Here is a 16,466-nt window from a genome sequence, read left to right as displayed (position 1 = left end):
CCGTGAATCTGTATATTCTTTCGTCTGAAAAACTTCATTTGCTACATTATGATATATTCCTCGACATGAAGAAAATTGTGTTCATGAAAATTAAGAATGAGTGCTGCATATTTGATTCGGATTTCATTTTCTCTCATATCCAAGCAAAGCAGAACGCGTAAAATTTCGGAATTACCGACTCGTTTCGTACATTACAGATTCCCAATCCTGCGCGGTAACGGCTTCATGGCCTCAGACTACAATTATACTTCCGGGTCGTTGTACACGAATGTAGTACATATTGAAATTTCAGGACTGTTGCTAGATATTTTTTCCTGATTTAGCTGTTACAGATATGGACATAATTTTAGCATACATTTATAGTGCAATATTTAATCTAGTGGCAGAATTTTGTTTTGACACCATTTCCATGTTTGTTTGTGAGGCAGGACACGGGGAGTTATAAGGCTTGATTAGTCATATTTTGTGATTTTCCGGATTTTCCTACAATATAGTAGGGTGGTTACACTTAAATATCAATATCTTTCTTAAATGCCAGTTATGGGGTACTTTCCAGCTCACTGTATGTTTGGTTTGAACAGTTCTACACGTCATATGAAAACCAGATTTTTTGCCAAATTCTGAAATATTTTAATTTCGATTTTTCTTTGGTAAAACAAAGAGGGAAATTAGTTGTGGTCTGAGGCCTGCATAGAACGCACCTTTCCGATGTAAACATTCGCGCGTGGACCTAAAATTATAAACATCGCGAACTTTTAACATTTCCTGTGCAATTGTGTGTATTTTACCTGTATGCAGATGACATTTCACGTACTTTCTGTGAGTTTTTAATTAATGACATCTTCATTTTAGTAACTACACCCCCAATACACCTCGTTTCGATGATCGTCCTTGTCTCTGATCACACTGGACATGTTTGTCGAGAAAACATGTGGGTATTTGTGTTTGCTACACATTTCTAGTATACGCTTTGAGGTTACTTTAAAGTTTCAGATGTGTACTAGCACTTTTTATGAAGATAAACGGTTTCGCGCTATATTTTGGTATCACTTTTAGGGTAAAAACCGTAATACTGTTAACCGCAGTTTTGCACATTTCACTATTTACATGTACTCTACAAAGTCGGGGCTATATTTTCCAATAGTACATAGTGTGATGACATGTTAAATGACTGGCAACATAGCAAATATAGATTATTTTGTAAAATTGTGATTAAAAAATCATGATGAGTATTTGAATTAATAAAGAAATCTTCTAAAATTTCACATTTTCTGTCAAAAGTCTTTTCTACATGCAACAAAGCAGGTGCTTTTGTTATAAGCTGGGCATGAAGTTGAATGTATGTATCTTGTGATGTACTGTAGTGGTTTAAATTAATTTTAATTCAAAATTTGAAAGAAAACAACACGATATTGTTAGCCCCTCCCAAATATTTGAATTTCACTCAAGGTGATATAGTGTATGCATTCTAATTCACAATATTTCAGCACATTTCTCTCAGAACAGGTTTTTCCTTTATTATTTCCTTCGTTCTATGTAAGCGAATAGTTTAAATAAGTTTTTTGGCATTTTAAACACATAGCATTGAACATTTGGTATTCATGCAAAAACAGATGATAGGATTTTGCTGCCCTGTCCAAGGACATGGTCTCACAGAAGGATACATAATGTAGATATACAGTGAAATTTTACATCAGACTTGTGAAACTTTTATTGATAATTAAACATTTCATCTGTCACAAAGGAAATTTGTTCAATTGTGACCTTTGTCTTAAAGTATTCATGAGTTTAAATAGGTTCAAAGTTTGTCCGTCACGCAACTCCAGATTTGGGTCTGAAAATTAGTTAAGTATGAGGCATATCTATGAACATTAAACACACTGTAATTTTCATACCTGTGCAAATATATTAATTGTCTTTGCATATTTGAGTACAGCTTTAGTATCACTTTATATAATTGAAGTAACGATTTTAGAAAAATGAATTTAACTTCACATTTTAAGCATTTAAATGAAATTTGTTTCTTAAAAAATGTAAAATCCCATTTTAATTTTCAAAAAATTCATTGAAAACTTGAATTTATGCCAAGAATTTAAATGGTGAGATGTTGTGTAACTACCCAGAATTACTTGACATGAAAATTCAGTCACATTGCTTGGTGCCAGTACAAGTTATGTTCTCTTTGATACTCTGAGGTAGACTTCCAGAACAGTGTACCCCCAAGGGACCCTTGACCACTAATTACCTGATTACTACTAAGTGACCCCCAAGTGTGTCTATGTAAATATTATCTTTAAAAACTGGTCTTTCAGAATGCAAAAAGTTAGACAGGCTGAGACATCAAATAAAAAAGTTATTCACTAATATATACAAAAATCTTTTTTTAAATCTTGAATTTTCAAGTTTTTCTTAATTAACATGTTATAACATCTTTATTTTTTTCAAGAGCATAATAAAAATATGACACAAGTTTGTCTGCTGAATGTGTGTTATTGTCATCAATCCATTGCAACTATTCCATCATCATTGTGTGAAAAACAGGAATGTTTGCATGGTGACCCTGCTCAGTTAGTGAAAATTGGCCCCTGGCCAGGGGTAGGGGTAGTAAAATGACCATATAATTTTTATTTTTGAACAGAATAACTTCAAATTTGGTTTTAAACTTAATCAATAACATAGAATACTGTATACTTAATGAACAAATTATTTTTCAACATTTGACATATATACAGGCCTCAGACCACAATTATACTTCCGGGTCGTTGTACACGAATGTAGTACATATTGAAATTTCAGGACTGTTGCTAGATATTTTTTCCTGATTTAGCTGTTACAGATATGGACATAATTTTAGCATACATTTATAGTGCAATATTTAATCTAGTGGCAGAATTTTGTTTTGACACCATTTCCATGTTTGTTTGTGAGGCAGGACACGGGGAGTTATAAGGCTTGATTAGTCATATTTTGTGATTTTCCGGATTTTCCTACAATATAGTAGGGTGGTTACACTTAAATATCAATATCTTTCTTAAATGCCAGTTATGGGGTACTTTCCAGCTCACTGTATGTTTGGTTTGAACAGTTCTACACGTCATGTGAAAACCAGATTTTTTGCCAAATTCTGAAATATTTTAATTTCGATTTTTCTTTGGTAAAACAAAGAGGGAAATTAGTTGTGGTCTGAGGCCTGCATAGAACGCACCTTTCCGATGTAAACATTCGCGCGTGGACCTAAAATTATAAACATCGCGAACTTTTAACATTTCCTGTGCAATTGTGTGTATTTTACCTGTATGCAGATGACATTTCACGTACTTTCTGTGAGTTTTTAATTAATGACATCTTCATTTTAGTAACTACACCCCCAATACACCTCGTTTCGATGATCGTCCTTGTCTCTGATCACACTGGACATGTTTGTCGAGAAAACATGTTGGTATTTGTGTTTGCCACACATTTCTAGTATACGCTTTGAGGTTACTTTAAAGTTTCAGATGTGTACTAGCACTTTTTATGAAGATAAACGGTTTCGCGCTATATTTTGGTATCACTTTTAGGGTAAAAACCGTAATACTGTTAACCGCAGTTTTGCACATTTCACTATTTACATGTACTCTACAAAGTCGGGGCTATATTTTCCAATAGTACATAGTGTGATGACATGTTAAATGACTGGCAACATAGCAAATATAGATTATTTTGTAAAATTGTGATTAAAAAATCATGATGAGTATTTGAATTAATAAAGAAATCTTCTAAAATTTCACATTTTCTGTCAAAAGTCTTTTCTACATGCAACAAAGCAGGTGCTTTTGTTATAAGCTGGGCATGAAGTTGAATGTATGTATCTTGTGATGTACTGTAGTGGTTTAAATTAATTTTAATTCAAAATTTGAAAGAAAACAACACGATATTGTTAGCCCCTCCCAAATATTTGAATTTCACTCAAGGTGATATAGTGTATGCATTCTAATTCACAATATTTCAGCACATTTCTCTCAGAACAGGTTTTTCCTTTATTATTTCCTTCGTTCTATGTAAGCGAATAGTTTAAATAAGTTTTTTGGCATTTTAAACACATAGCATTGAACATTTGGTATTCATGCAAAAACAGATGATAGGATTTTGCTGCCCTGTCCAAGGACATGGTCTCACAGAAGGATACATAATGTAGATATACAGTGAAATTTTACATCAGACTTGTGAAACTTTTATTGATAATTAAACATTTCATCTGTCACAAAGGAAATTTGTTCAATTGTGACCTTTGTCTTAAAGTATTCATGAGTTTAAATAGGTTCAAAGTTTGTCCGTCACGCAACTCCAGATTTGGGTCTGAAAATTAGTTAAGTATGAGGCATATCTATGAACATTAAACACACTGTAATTTTCATACCTGTGCAAATATATTAATTGTCTTTGCATATTTGAGTACAGCTTTAGTATCACTTTATATAATTGAAGTAACGATTTTAGAAAAATGAATTTAACTTCACATTTTAAGCATTTAAATGAAATTTGTTTCTTAAAAAAATGTAAAATCCCATTTTAATTTTCAAAAAATTCATTGAAAACTTGAATTTATGCCAAGAATTTAAATGGTGAGATGTTGTGTAACTACCCAGAATTACTTGACATGAAAATTCAGTCACATTGCTTGGTGCCAGTACAAGTTATGTTCTCTTTGATACTCTGAGGTAGACTTCCAGAACAGTGTACCCCCAAGGGACCCTTGACCACTAATTACCTGATTACTACTAAGTGACCCCCAAGTGTGTCTATGTAAATATTATCTTTAAAAACTGGTCTTTCAGAATGCAAAAAGTTAGACAGGCTGAGACATCAAATAAAAAAGTTATTCACTAATATATACAAAAATCTTTTTTTAAATCTTGAATTTTCAAGTTTTTCTTAATTAACATGTTATAACATCTTTATTTTTTTCAAGAGCATAATAAAAATATGACACAAGTTTGTCTGCTGAATGTGTGTTATTGTCATCAATCCATTGCAACTATTCCATCATCATTGTGTGAAAAACAGGAATGTTTGCATGGTGACCCTGCTCAGTTAGTGAAAATTGGCCCCTGGCCAGGGGTAGGGGTAGTAAAATGACCATATAATTTTTATTTTTGAACAGAATAACTTCAAATTTGGTTTTAAACTTAATCAATAACATAGAATACTGTATACTTAATGAACAAATTATTTTTCAACATTTGACATATATACAGGCCTCAGACCACAATTATACTTCCGGGTCGTTGTACACGAATGTAGTACATATTGAAATTTCAGGACTGTTGCTAGATATTTTTTCCTGATTTAGCTGTTACAGATATGGACATAATTTTAGCATACATTTATAGTGCAATATTTAATCTAGTGGCAGAATTTTGTTTTGACACCATTTCCATGTTTGTTTGTGAGGCAGGACACGGGGAGTTATAAGGCTTGATTAGTCATATTTTGTGATTTTCCGGATTTTCCTACAATATAGTAGGGTGGTTACACTTAAATATCAATATCTTTCTTAAATGCCAGTTATGGGGTACTTTCCAGCTCACTGTATGTTTGGTTTGAACAGTTCTACACGTCATGTGAAAACCAGATTTTTTGTAAAATTCTGAAATATTTTAATTTCGATTTTTCTTTGGTAAAACAAAGAGGGAAATTAGTTGTGGTCTGAGGCCTGCATAGAACGCACCTTTCCGATGTAAACATTCGCGCGTGGACCTAAAATTATAAACATCGCGAACTTTTAACATTTCCTGTGCAATTGTGTGTATTTTACCTGTATGCAGATGACATTTCACGTACTTTCTGTGAGTTTTTAATTAATGACATCTTCATTTTAGTAACTACACCCCCAATACACCTCGTTTCGATGATCGTCCTTGTCTCTGATCACACTGGACATGTTTGTCGAGAAAACATGTTGGTATTTGTGTTTGCTACACATTTCTAGTATACGCTTTGAGGTTACTTTAAAGTTTCAGATGTGTACTAGCACTTTTTATGAAGATAAACGGTTTATATTAATAATTTGTAAATTTATATTTTCGAATATAATTCGTTTTGTTTTATGTTAAAGTTTTAATTTTTTCAACTTTTTTTTGTATGGTTATGATTTTATATATTTGGATAGTTAGTATAATTTGATAACTTAGTTGGATTTATTTAATATTTGGTAAATATTTTTATTCACATTTTTTATTCTTCAAATAGTTTTTTAGTTTAAATGATATATTCTTAATTTTGAAGTTTAAAAATTTTTAATTTTAAATTGTTTAAAAAATTGATTTTTGATAAGGAATTTAATGAATTTATTAAAATTTGGATTTCTAAAATAATGTGTTTATTTCTCTTTTAAGAGTTTAATGACAAAGTATTTGGATTTAATAATTAATTTAAATTTTCATCAAAATTTTAGATTTGCTCCTTCAATGAAAGTTTCATTTAAAGTACTGTAATGATATTTTATTAAATTTAAATTTTTCTATAAAAATTTCATTGTTAAGTAAAGTTATTGGTTATTATTAAGAATGTATTTAAAAATTGATCATAATTCAGCTTATTGAAAATTTTAATAAGTTAATTAAATATTTAAAATATTAATTGAATTTTTAAATTAATTTGTAATTAATTTCAATTAATTTTAATTAAATTATTGTAATGATTAAAGTATTTAATCTTTGATTTTAATTAAATTATTCTTAAACATTAATTCTTTAATTAAATATTTTTTAATTAATTTCTTAAGATTTAATAAAGGATTAATTAAAATTATTGCATAATTAATCAAAAATTTATAAAATTTTAAAATTGTTAAATTTGTTAACTTTCAAATCTCAATAAATTTTAAATTTTTATTAAAATATATTGAAATTTGTTTAATTATTTATTGTTAAAATGTTTAATTCTATTCTTAATAGTATAATCCAAAGTTATTTACATTCTTAATTCAATAATTTTCAAGGTTTGTAAAATTATTAAATTACTTTTTACAAAACTTTTAAATATTTAATTTTCTATAAATAAAACTTTTTTAATCAAATTTTAACTTTCATAATATTACAAGTTATTTCAAATGTTTTTTTATAATAAAATACAACTGGTGTGTATAATAAATATTTTTCATTTTAAATAAGGCATTGAATTTTGTGAGTGTTTGTAAGAATAATATTGAATTTAGACTTGCATTTTTCATTATTTTATGAACATATAATTTATAGATATTTTTAATTTACATATGCAATTGTTTACTTATATTTTTATTTAGGCTTTTAGATTTTAGCTTTTATTTGATTTATTTCAGACATTGTTTAAGATAATTTCAATTTATTTTTAATGATTTGTGGTTATGATTTATTTGATTATGTTTTGTACATTTTAATTATTTTTGATTGAAATTAGATTATCTTTTTAAATGCATTGGGATTTCCGTATGATGTGGTGCATTTTACTTGAACAATTTGTTAACTTTATTTTTAAATTCGGTTTTTTATAAAAAGGGAAATTTTGTTTTGCTTTGCTGAAACTTCGTATTTGATATTGACGATGGACCATTTATTTGAATATTTTAATTACTTTTGTTGAATGGGTTTTTTACTTCCATGATAATATTTAGATTTTAGTTACAAATTTGTTAACTTAACGGATTCTTAAGTCCTTTTGTATACAGTTTATAAAAATTTTGGATTTTTGTTCTTTGTATAACCATAATATTTAAAGTACATGTATACTGTACTTTTTAAGAAAATGTGGTGTTATTTTGCCATTTAATTATTTAACATTTAAATTTTTACCATTTTGAAAAGTTTTTTAAAATCTGGTATTTTGAATAATGTATGATTAAATTTAATTTTAAATTAATTTTTAAAATATGAAAGTTTGTATAATGAAATTAATTTAATTAAATTTATTTTAAATTTTTAATTAGAATTAAAGTTAATTTTATAACTTTATTAGGTTAAATATTATAATTAAATAAATATTAGCTAATATTTATTTCAACCTGAAGTATGATTTATTCACTTTTCGAATTTAAAATATTTAATTTTATTTAGAATTAATTTTTGACTTGATTTAATTAATAAATTGATGTTTAACATATTCAAATTTACCTTCAATAGATTAAGATTATATTAAATTTTCCATAAGGACTTGTAAATTTGGTTGATAATAAATTTTAAAGATATTACATTACTTTTCAAGACTTGATTAATAAGTAAATTTTTACAACTCTATTTGTTTAAATTTTATATAGATTATTATAGAATTTAAACTCTTAATTTTCGATTAATAATTCTTTGTTAAATATATAATTTTATTCATTAAAAATTAAATTATTATTGAAATATATTAACTTATTTAAATAAAATTTAATTTTTAAAATTAAAATATTTTTTTAATTTAAGAATATTTATTTAAATTTAAATAATGAGTTTTAACACATTTATCTATTACTTAATTAAGTCACAAATTTCTTTAAACTTATGAAAATTTGTAGCCCCAAGAACTTTTACCAAGTAAGTTTAACCCATTATAATTCAATTTAAATTCTATTTTTTTTAAAACTGATTAATTAAAAATTTAAGGTCTTATAATAAACAAGTTGTTCTGAATTTTAAAATTTTTAATTTATTTAAATTTCACTATTTTTAAAACATTTATAGAACATTTTTAAAAGAATTGATATTTAAGTTTCTTTTAATAATTATCTTTAATTTGAAAACTTATTGGCTATATATTTTCAAAGTGAAATTTTTATGAAATATTGTCCTTTGAATGATAGGCTATTCATAGAATACTTTTATTTGAAAAGAATTAAATTATTTTTAATTTGAAATTATAATTAGTATAATAATGTATTAATTTTAAATATTTATTAATTTAATATATTGTAGTAAAATTTTTTTTTGTTAACATGTCATTTTGGAAATTAGGATTTGTAGGTATTTCTTTTGTTTAGTTGGAATTTTAATTTAGGTTAATTTGAATTTTGTTTTGTTCAGGTTTTACGCTTTTAGTATCACTTTATATAATTGAAGTAACGATTTTAGAAAAATGAATTTAACTTCACATTTTAAGCATTTAAATGAAATTTGTTTCTTAAAAAAATGTAAAATCCCATTTTAATTTTCAAAAAATTCATTGAAAACTTGAATTTATGCCAAGAATTTAAATGGTGAGATGTTGTGTAACTACCCAGAATTACTTGACATGAAAATTCAGTCACATTGCTTGGTGCCAGTACAAGTTATGTTCTCTTTGATACTCTGAGGTAGACTTCCAGAACAGTGTACCCCCAAGGGACCCTTGACCACTAATTACCTGATTACTACTAAGTGACCCCCAAGTGTGTCTATGTAAATATTATCTTTAAAAACTGGTCTTTCAGAATGCAAAAAGTTAGACAGGCTGAGACATCAAATAAAAAAGTTATTCACTAATATATACAAAAATCTTTTTTTAAATCTTGAATTTTCAAGTTTTTCTTAATTAACATGTTATAACATCTTTATTTTTTTCAAGAGCATAATAAAAATATGACACAAGTTTGTCTGCTGAATGTGTGTTATTGTCATCAATCCATTGCAACTATTCCATCATCATTGTGTGAAAAACAGGAATGTTTGCATGGTGACCCTGCTCAGTTAGTGAAAATTGGCCCCTGGCCAGGGGTAGGGGTAGTAAAATGACCATATAATTTTTATTTTTGAACAGAATAACTTCAAATTTGGTTTTAAACTTAATCAATAACATAGAATACTGTATACTTAATGAACAAATTATTTTTCAACATTTGACATATATACAGGCCTCAGACCACAATTATACTTCCGGGTCGTTGTACACGAATGTAGTACATATTGAAATTTCAGGACTGTTGCTAGATATTTTTTCCTGATTTAGCTGTTACAGATATGGACATAATTTTAGCATACATTTATAGTGCAATATTTAATCTAGTGGCAGAATTTTGTTTTGACACCATTTCCATGTTTGTTTGTGAGGCAGGACACGGGAGTTATAAGGCTTGATTAGTCATATTTTGTGATTTTCCGGATTTTCCTACAATATAGTAGGGTGGTTACACTTAAATATCAATATCTTTCTTAAATGCCAGTTATGGGGTACTTTCCAGCTCACTGTATGTTTGGTTTGAACAGTTCTACACGTCATGTGAAAACCAGATTTTTTGCAAAATTCTGAAATATTTTAATTTCGATTTTTCTTTGGTAAAACAAAGAGGGAAATTAGTTGTGGTCTGAGGCCTGCATAGAACGCACCTTTCCGATGTAAACATTCGCGCGTGGACCTAAAATTATAAACATCGCGAACTTTTAACATTTCCTGTGCAATTGTGTGTATTTTACCTGTATGCAGATGACATTTCACGTACTTTCTGTGAGTTTTTAATTAATGACATCTTCATTTTAGTAACTACACCCCCAATACACCTCGTTTCGATGATCGTCCTTGTCTCTGATCACACTGGACATGTTTGTCGAGAAAACATGTTGGTATTTGTGTTTGCCACACATTTCTAGTATACGCTTTGAGGTTACTTTAAAGTTTCAGATGTGTACTAGCACTTTTTATGAAGATAAACGGTTTCGCGCTATATTTTGGTATCACTTTTAGGGTAAAAACCGTAATACTGTTAACCGCAGTTTTGCACATTTCACTATTTACATGTACTCTACAAAGTCGGGGCTATATTTTCCAATAGTACATAGTGTGATGACATGTTAAATGACTGGCAACATAGCAAATATAGATTATTTTGTAAAATTGTGATTAAAAAATCATGATGAGTATTTGAATTAATAAAGAAATCTTCTAAAATTTCACATTTTCTGTCAAAAGGTGCTTTTGTTATAAGCTGGGCATGAAGTTGAATGTATGTATCTTGTGATGTACTGTAGTGGTTTAAATTAATTTTAATTCAAAATTTGAAAGAAAACAACACGATATTGTTAGCCCCTCCCAAATATTTGAATTTCACTCAAGGTGATATAGTGTATGCATTCTAATTCACAATATTTCAGCACATTTCTCTCAGAACAGGTTTTTCCTTTATTATTTCCTTCGTTCTATGTAAGCGAATAGTTTAAATAAGTTTTTTGGCATTTTAAACACATAGCATTGAACATTTGGTATTCATGCAAAAACAGATGATAGGATTTTGCTGCCCTGTCCAAGGACATGGTCTCACAGAAGGATACATAATGTAGATATACAGTGAAATTTTACATCAGACTTGTGAAACTTTTATTGATAATTAAACATTTCATCTGTCACAAAGGAAATTTGTTCAATTGTGACCTTTGTCTTAAAGTATTCATGAGTTTAAATAGGTTCAAAGTTTGTCCGTCACGCAACTCCAGATTTGGGATCTGAAAATTAGTTAAGTATGAGGCATATCTATGAACATTAAACACACTGTAATTTTCATACCTGTGCAAATATATTAATTGTCTTTGCATATTTGAGTACAGCTTTAGTATCACTTTATATAATTGAAGTAACGATTTTAGAAAAATGAATTTAACTTCACATTTTAAGCATTTAAATGAAATTTGTTTCTTAAAAAAATGTAAAATCCCATTTTAATTTTCAAAAAATTCATTGAAAACTTGAATTTATGCCAAGAATTTAAATGGTGAGATGTTGTGTAACTACCCAGAATTACTTGACATGAAAATTCAGTCACATTGCTTGGTGCCAGTACAAGTTATGTTCTCTTTGATACTCTGAGGTAGACTTCCAGAACAGTGTACCCCCAAGGGACCCTTGACCACTAATTACCTGATTACTACTAAGTGACCCCCAAGTGTGTCTATGTAAATATTATCTTTAAAAACTGGTCTTTCAGAATGCAAAAAGTTAGACAGGCTGAGACATCAAATAAAAAAGTTATTCACTAATATATACAAAAATCTTTTTTTAAATCTTGAATTTTCAAGTTTTTCTTAATTAACATGTTATAACATCTTTATTTTTTTCAAGAGCATAATAAAAATATGACACAAGTTTGTCTGCTGAATGCGTGTTATTGTCATCAATTCATTGCAACTATTCCATCATCATTGTGTGAAAAACAGGAATGTTTGCATGGTGACCCTGCTCAGTTAGTGAAAATTGGCCCCTGGCCAGGGGTAGGGGTAGTAAAATGACCATATAATTTTTATTTTTGAACAGAATAACTTCAAATTTGGTTTTAAACTTAATCAATAACATAGAATACTGTATACTTAATGAACAAATTATTTTTCAACATTTGACATATATACAGGCCTCAGACCACAATTATACTTCCGGGTCGTTGTACACGAATGTAGTACATATTGAAATTTCAGGACTGTTGCTAGATATTTTTTCCTGATTTAGCTGTTACAGATATGGACATAATTTTAGCATACATTTATAGTGCAATATTTAATCTAGTGGCAGAATTTTGTTTTGACACCATTTCCATGTTTGTTTGTGAGGCAGGACACGGGAGTTATAAGGCTTGATTAGTCATATTTTGTGATTTTCCGGATTTTCCTACAATATAGTAGGGTGGTTACACTTAAATATCAATATCTTTCTTAAATGCCAGTTATGGGGTACTTTCCAGCTCACTGTATGTTTGGTTTGAACAGTTCTACACGTCATGTGAAAACCAGATTTTTTGCCCAATTCTGAAATATTTTATCTTCGATTTTTCTTTGGTAAAACAAAGAGGGAAATTAGTTGTGGTCTGAGGCCTGCATAGAACGCACCTTTCCGATGTAAACATTCGCGCGTGGACCTAAAATTATAAACATCGCGAACTTTTAACATTTCCTGTGCAATTGTGTGTATTTTACCTGTATGCAGATGACATTTCACGTACTTTCTGTGAGTTTTTAATTAATGACATCTTCATTTTAGTAACTACACCCCCAATACACCTCGTTTCGATGATCGTCTTTGTCTCTGATCACACTGGACATATTTGTCGAGAAAACATGTTGGTATTTGTGTTTGCTACACATTTCTAGTATACGCTTTGAGGTTACTTTAAAGTTTCAGATGTGTACTAGCACTTTTTATGAAGATAAACGGTTTCGCGCTATATTTTGGTATCACTTTTAGGGTAAAAACCGTAATACTGTTAACCGCAGTTTTGCACATTTCACTATTTACATGTACTCTACAAAGTCGGGGCTATATTTTCCAATAGTACATAGTGTGATGACATGTTAAATGACTGGCAACATAGCAAATATAGATTATTTTGTAAAATTGTGATTAAAAAATCATGATGAGTATTTGAATTAATAAAGAAATCTTCTAAAATTTCACATTTTCTGTCAAAAGGTGCATTTGTTATAAGCTGGGCATGAAGTTGAATGTATGTATCTTGTGATGTACTGTAGTGGTTTAAATTAATTTTAATTCAAAATTTGAAAGAAAACAACACGATATTGTTAGCCCCTCCCAAATATTTGAATTTCACTCAAGGTGATATAGTGTATGCATTCTAATTCACAATATTTCAGCACATTTCTCTCAGAACAGGTTTTTCCTTTATTATTTCCTTCGTTCTATGTAAGCGAATAGTTTAAATAAGTTTTTTGGCATTTTAAACACATAGCATTGAACATTTGGTATTCATGCAAAAACAGATGATAGGATTTTGCTGCCCTGTCCAAGGACATGGTCTCACAGAAGGATACATAATGTAGATATACAGTGAAATTTTACATCAGACTTGTGAAACTTTTATTGATAATTAAACATTTCATCTGTCACAAAGGAAATTTGTTCAATTGTGACCTTTGTCTTAAAGTATTCATGAGTTTAAATAGGTTCAAAGTTTGTCCGTCACGCAACTCCAGATTTGGGATCTGAAAATTAGTTAAGTATGAGGCATATCTATGAACATTAAACACACTGTAATTTTCATACCTGTGCAAATATATTAATTGTCTTTGCATATTTGAGTACAGCTTTAGTATCACTTTATATAATTGAAGTAACGATTTTAGAAAAATGAATTTAACTTCACATTTTAAGCATTTAAATGAAATTTGTTTCTTAAAAAAATGTAAAATCCCATTTTAATTTTCAAAAAATTCATTGAAAACTTGAATTTATGCCAAGAATTTAAATGGTGAGATGTTGTGTAACTACCCAGAATTACTTGACATGAAAATTCAGTCACATTGCTTGGTGCCAGTACAAGTTATGTTCTCTTTGATACTCTGAGGTAGACTTCCAGAACAGTGTACCCCCAAGGGACCCTTGACCACTAATTACCTGATTACTACTAAGTGACCCCCAAGTGTGTCTATGTAAATATTATCTTTAAAAACTGGTCTTTCAGAATGCAAAAAGTTAGACAGGCTGAGACATCAAATAAAAAAGTTATTCACTAATATATACAAAAATCTTTTTTTAAATCTTGAATTTTCAAGTTTTTCTTAATTAACATGTTATAACATCTTTATTTTTTTCAAGAGCATAATAAAAATATGACACAAGTTTGTCTGCTGAATGTGTGTTATTGTCATCAATTCATTGCAACTATTCCATCATCATTGTGTGAAAAACAGGAATGTTTGCATGGTGACCCTGCTCAGTTAGTGAAAATTGGCCCCTGGCCAGGGGTAGGGGTAGTAAAATGACCATATAATTTTTATTTTTGAACAGAATAACTTCAAATTTGGTTTTAAACTTAATCAATAACATAGAATACTGTATACTTAATGAACAAATTATTTTTCAACATTTGACATATATACAGGCCTCAGACCACAATTATACTTCCGGGTCGTTGTACACGAATGTAGTACATATTGAAATTTCAGGACTGTTGCTAGATATTTTTTCCTGATTTAGCTGTTACAGATATGGACATAATTTTAGCATACATTTATAGTGCAATATTTAATCTAGTGGCAGAATTTTGTTTTGACACCATTTCCATGTTTGTTTGTGAGGCAGGACACGGGAGTTATAAGGCTTGATTAGTCATATTTTGTGATTTTCCGGATTTTCCTACAATATAGTAGGGTGGTTACACTTAAATATCAATATCTTTCTTAAATGCCAGTTATGGGGTACTTTCCAGCTCACTGTATGTTTGGTTTGAACCGTTCTACACGTCATGTGAAAACCAGATTTTTTGCCAAATTCTGAAATATTTTATCTTCGATTTTTCTTTGGTAAAACAAAGAGGGAAATTAGTTGTGGTCTGAGGCCTGCATAGAACGCACCTTTCCGATGTAAACATTCGCGCGTGGACCTAAAATTATAAACATCGCGAACTTTTAACATTTCCTGTGCAATTGTGTGTATTTTACCTGTATGCAGATGACATTTCACGTACTTTCTGTGAGTTTTTAATTAATGACATCTTCATTTTAGTAACTACACCCCCAATACACCTCGTTTCGATGATCGTCCTTGTCTCTGATCACACTGGACATGTTTGTCGAGAAAACATGTTGGTATTTGTGTTTGCTACACATTTCTAGTATACGCTTTGAGGTTACTTTAAAGTTTCAGATGTGTACTAGCACTTTTTATGAAGATAAACGGTTTCGCGCTATATTTTGGTATCACTTTTAGGGTAAAAACCGTAATACTGTTAACCGCAGTTTTGCACATTTCACTATTTACATGTACTCTACAAAGTCGGGGCTATATTTTCCAATAGTACATAGTGTGATGACATGTTAAATGACTGGCAACATAGCAAATATAGATTATTTTGTAAAATTGTGATTAAAAAATCATGATGAGTATTTGAATTAATAAAGAAATCTTCTAAAATTTCACATTTTCTGTCAAAAGGTGCTTTTGTTATAAGCTGGGCATGAAGTTGAATGTATGTATCTTGTGATGTACTGTAGTGGTTTAAATTAATTTTAATTCAAAATTTGAAAGAAAACAACACGATATTGTTAGCCCCTCCCAAATATTTGAATTTCACTCAAGGTGATATAGTGTATGCATTCTAATTCACAATATTTCAGCACATTTCTCTCAGAACAGGTTTTTCCTTTATTATTTCCTTCGTTCTATGTAAGCGAATAGTTTAAATAAGTTTTTTGGCATTTTAAACACATAGCATTGAACATTTGGTATTCATGCAAAAACAGATGATAGGATTTTGCTGCCCTGTCCAAGGACATGGTCTCACAGAAGGATACATAATGTAGATATACAGTGAAATTTTACATCAGACTTGTGAAACTTTTATTGATAATTAAACATTTCATCTGTCACAAAGGAAATTTGTTCAATTGTGACCTTTGTCTTAAAGTATTCATGAGTTTAAATAGGTTCAAAGTTTGTCCGTCACGCAACTCCAGATTTGGATCTGAAAATTAGTTAAGTATGAGGCATATCTATGAACATTAAACACACTGTAATTTTCATACCTGTGCAAATACATTAATTGTCTTTGCATATTTGAG

The sequence above is a fragment of the Pecten maximus genome, chromosome 13 (genome assembly GCF_902652985.1).
Source record: "Pecten maximus chromosome 13, xPecMax1.1, whole genome shotgun sequence".
Classification (NCBI taxonomy): domain Eukaryota; kingdom Metazoa; phylum Mollusca; class Bivalvia; order Pectinida; family Pectinidae; genus Pecten; species Pecten maximus.
The sequence above is the reverse complement of the archived record's forward strand: the minus strand, read 5'-3'. Positions refer to the sequence as shown.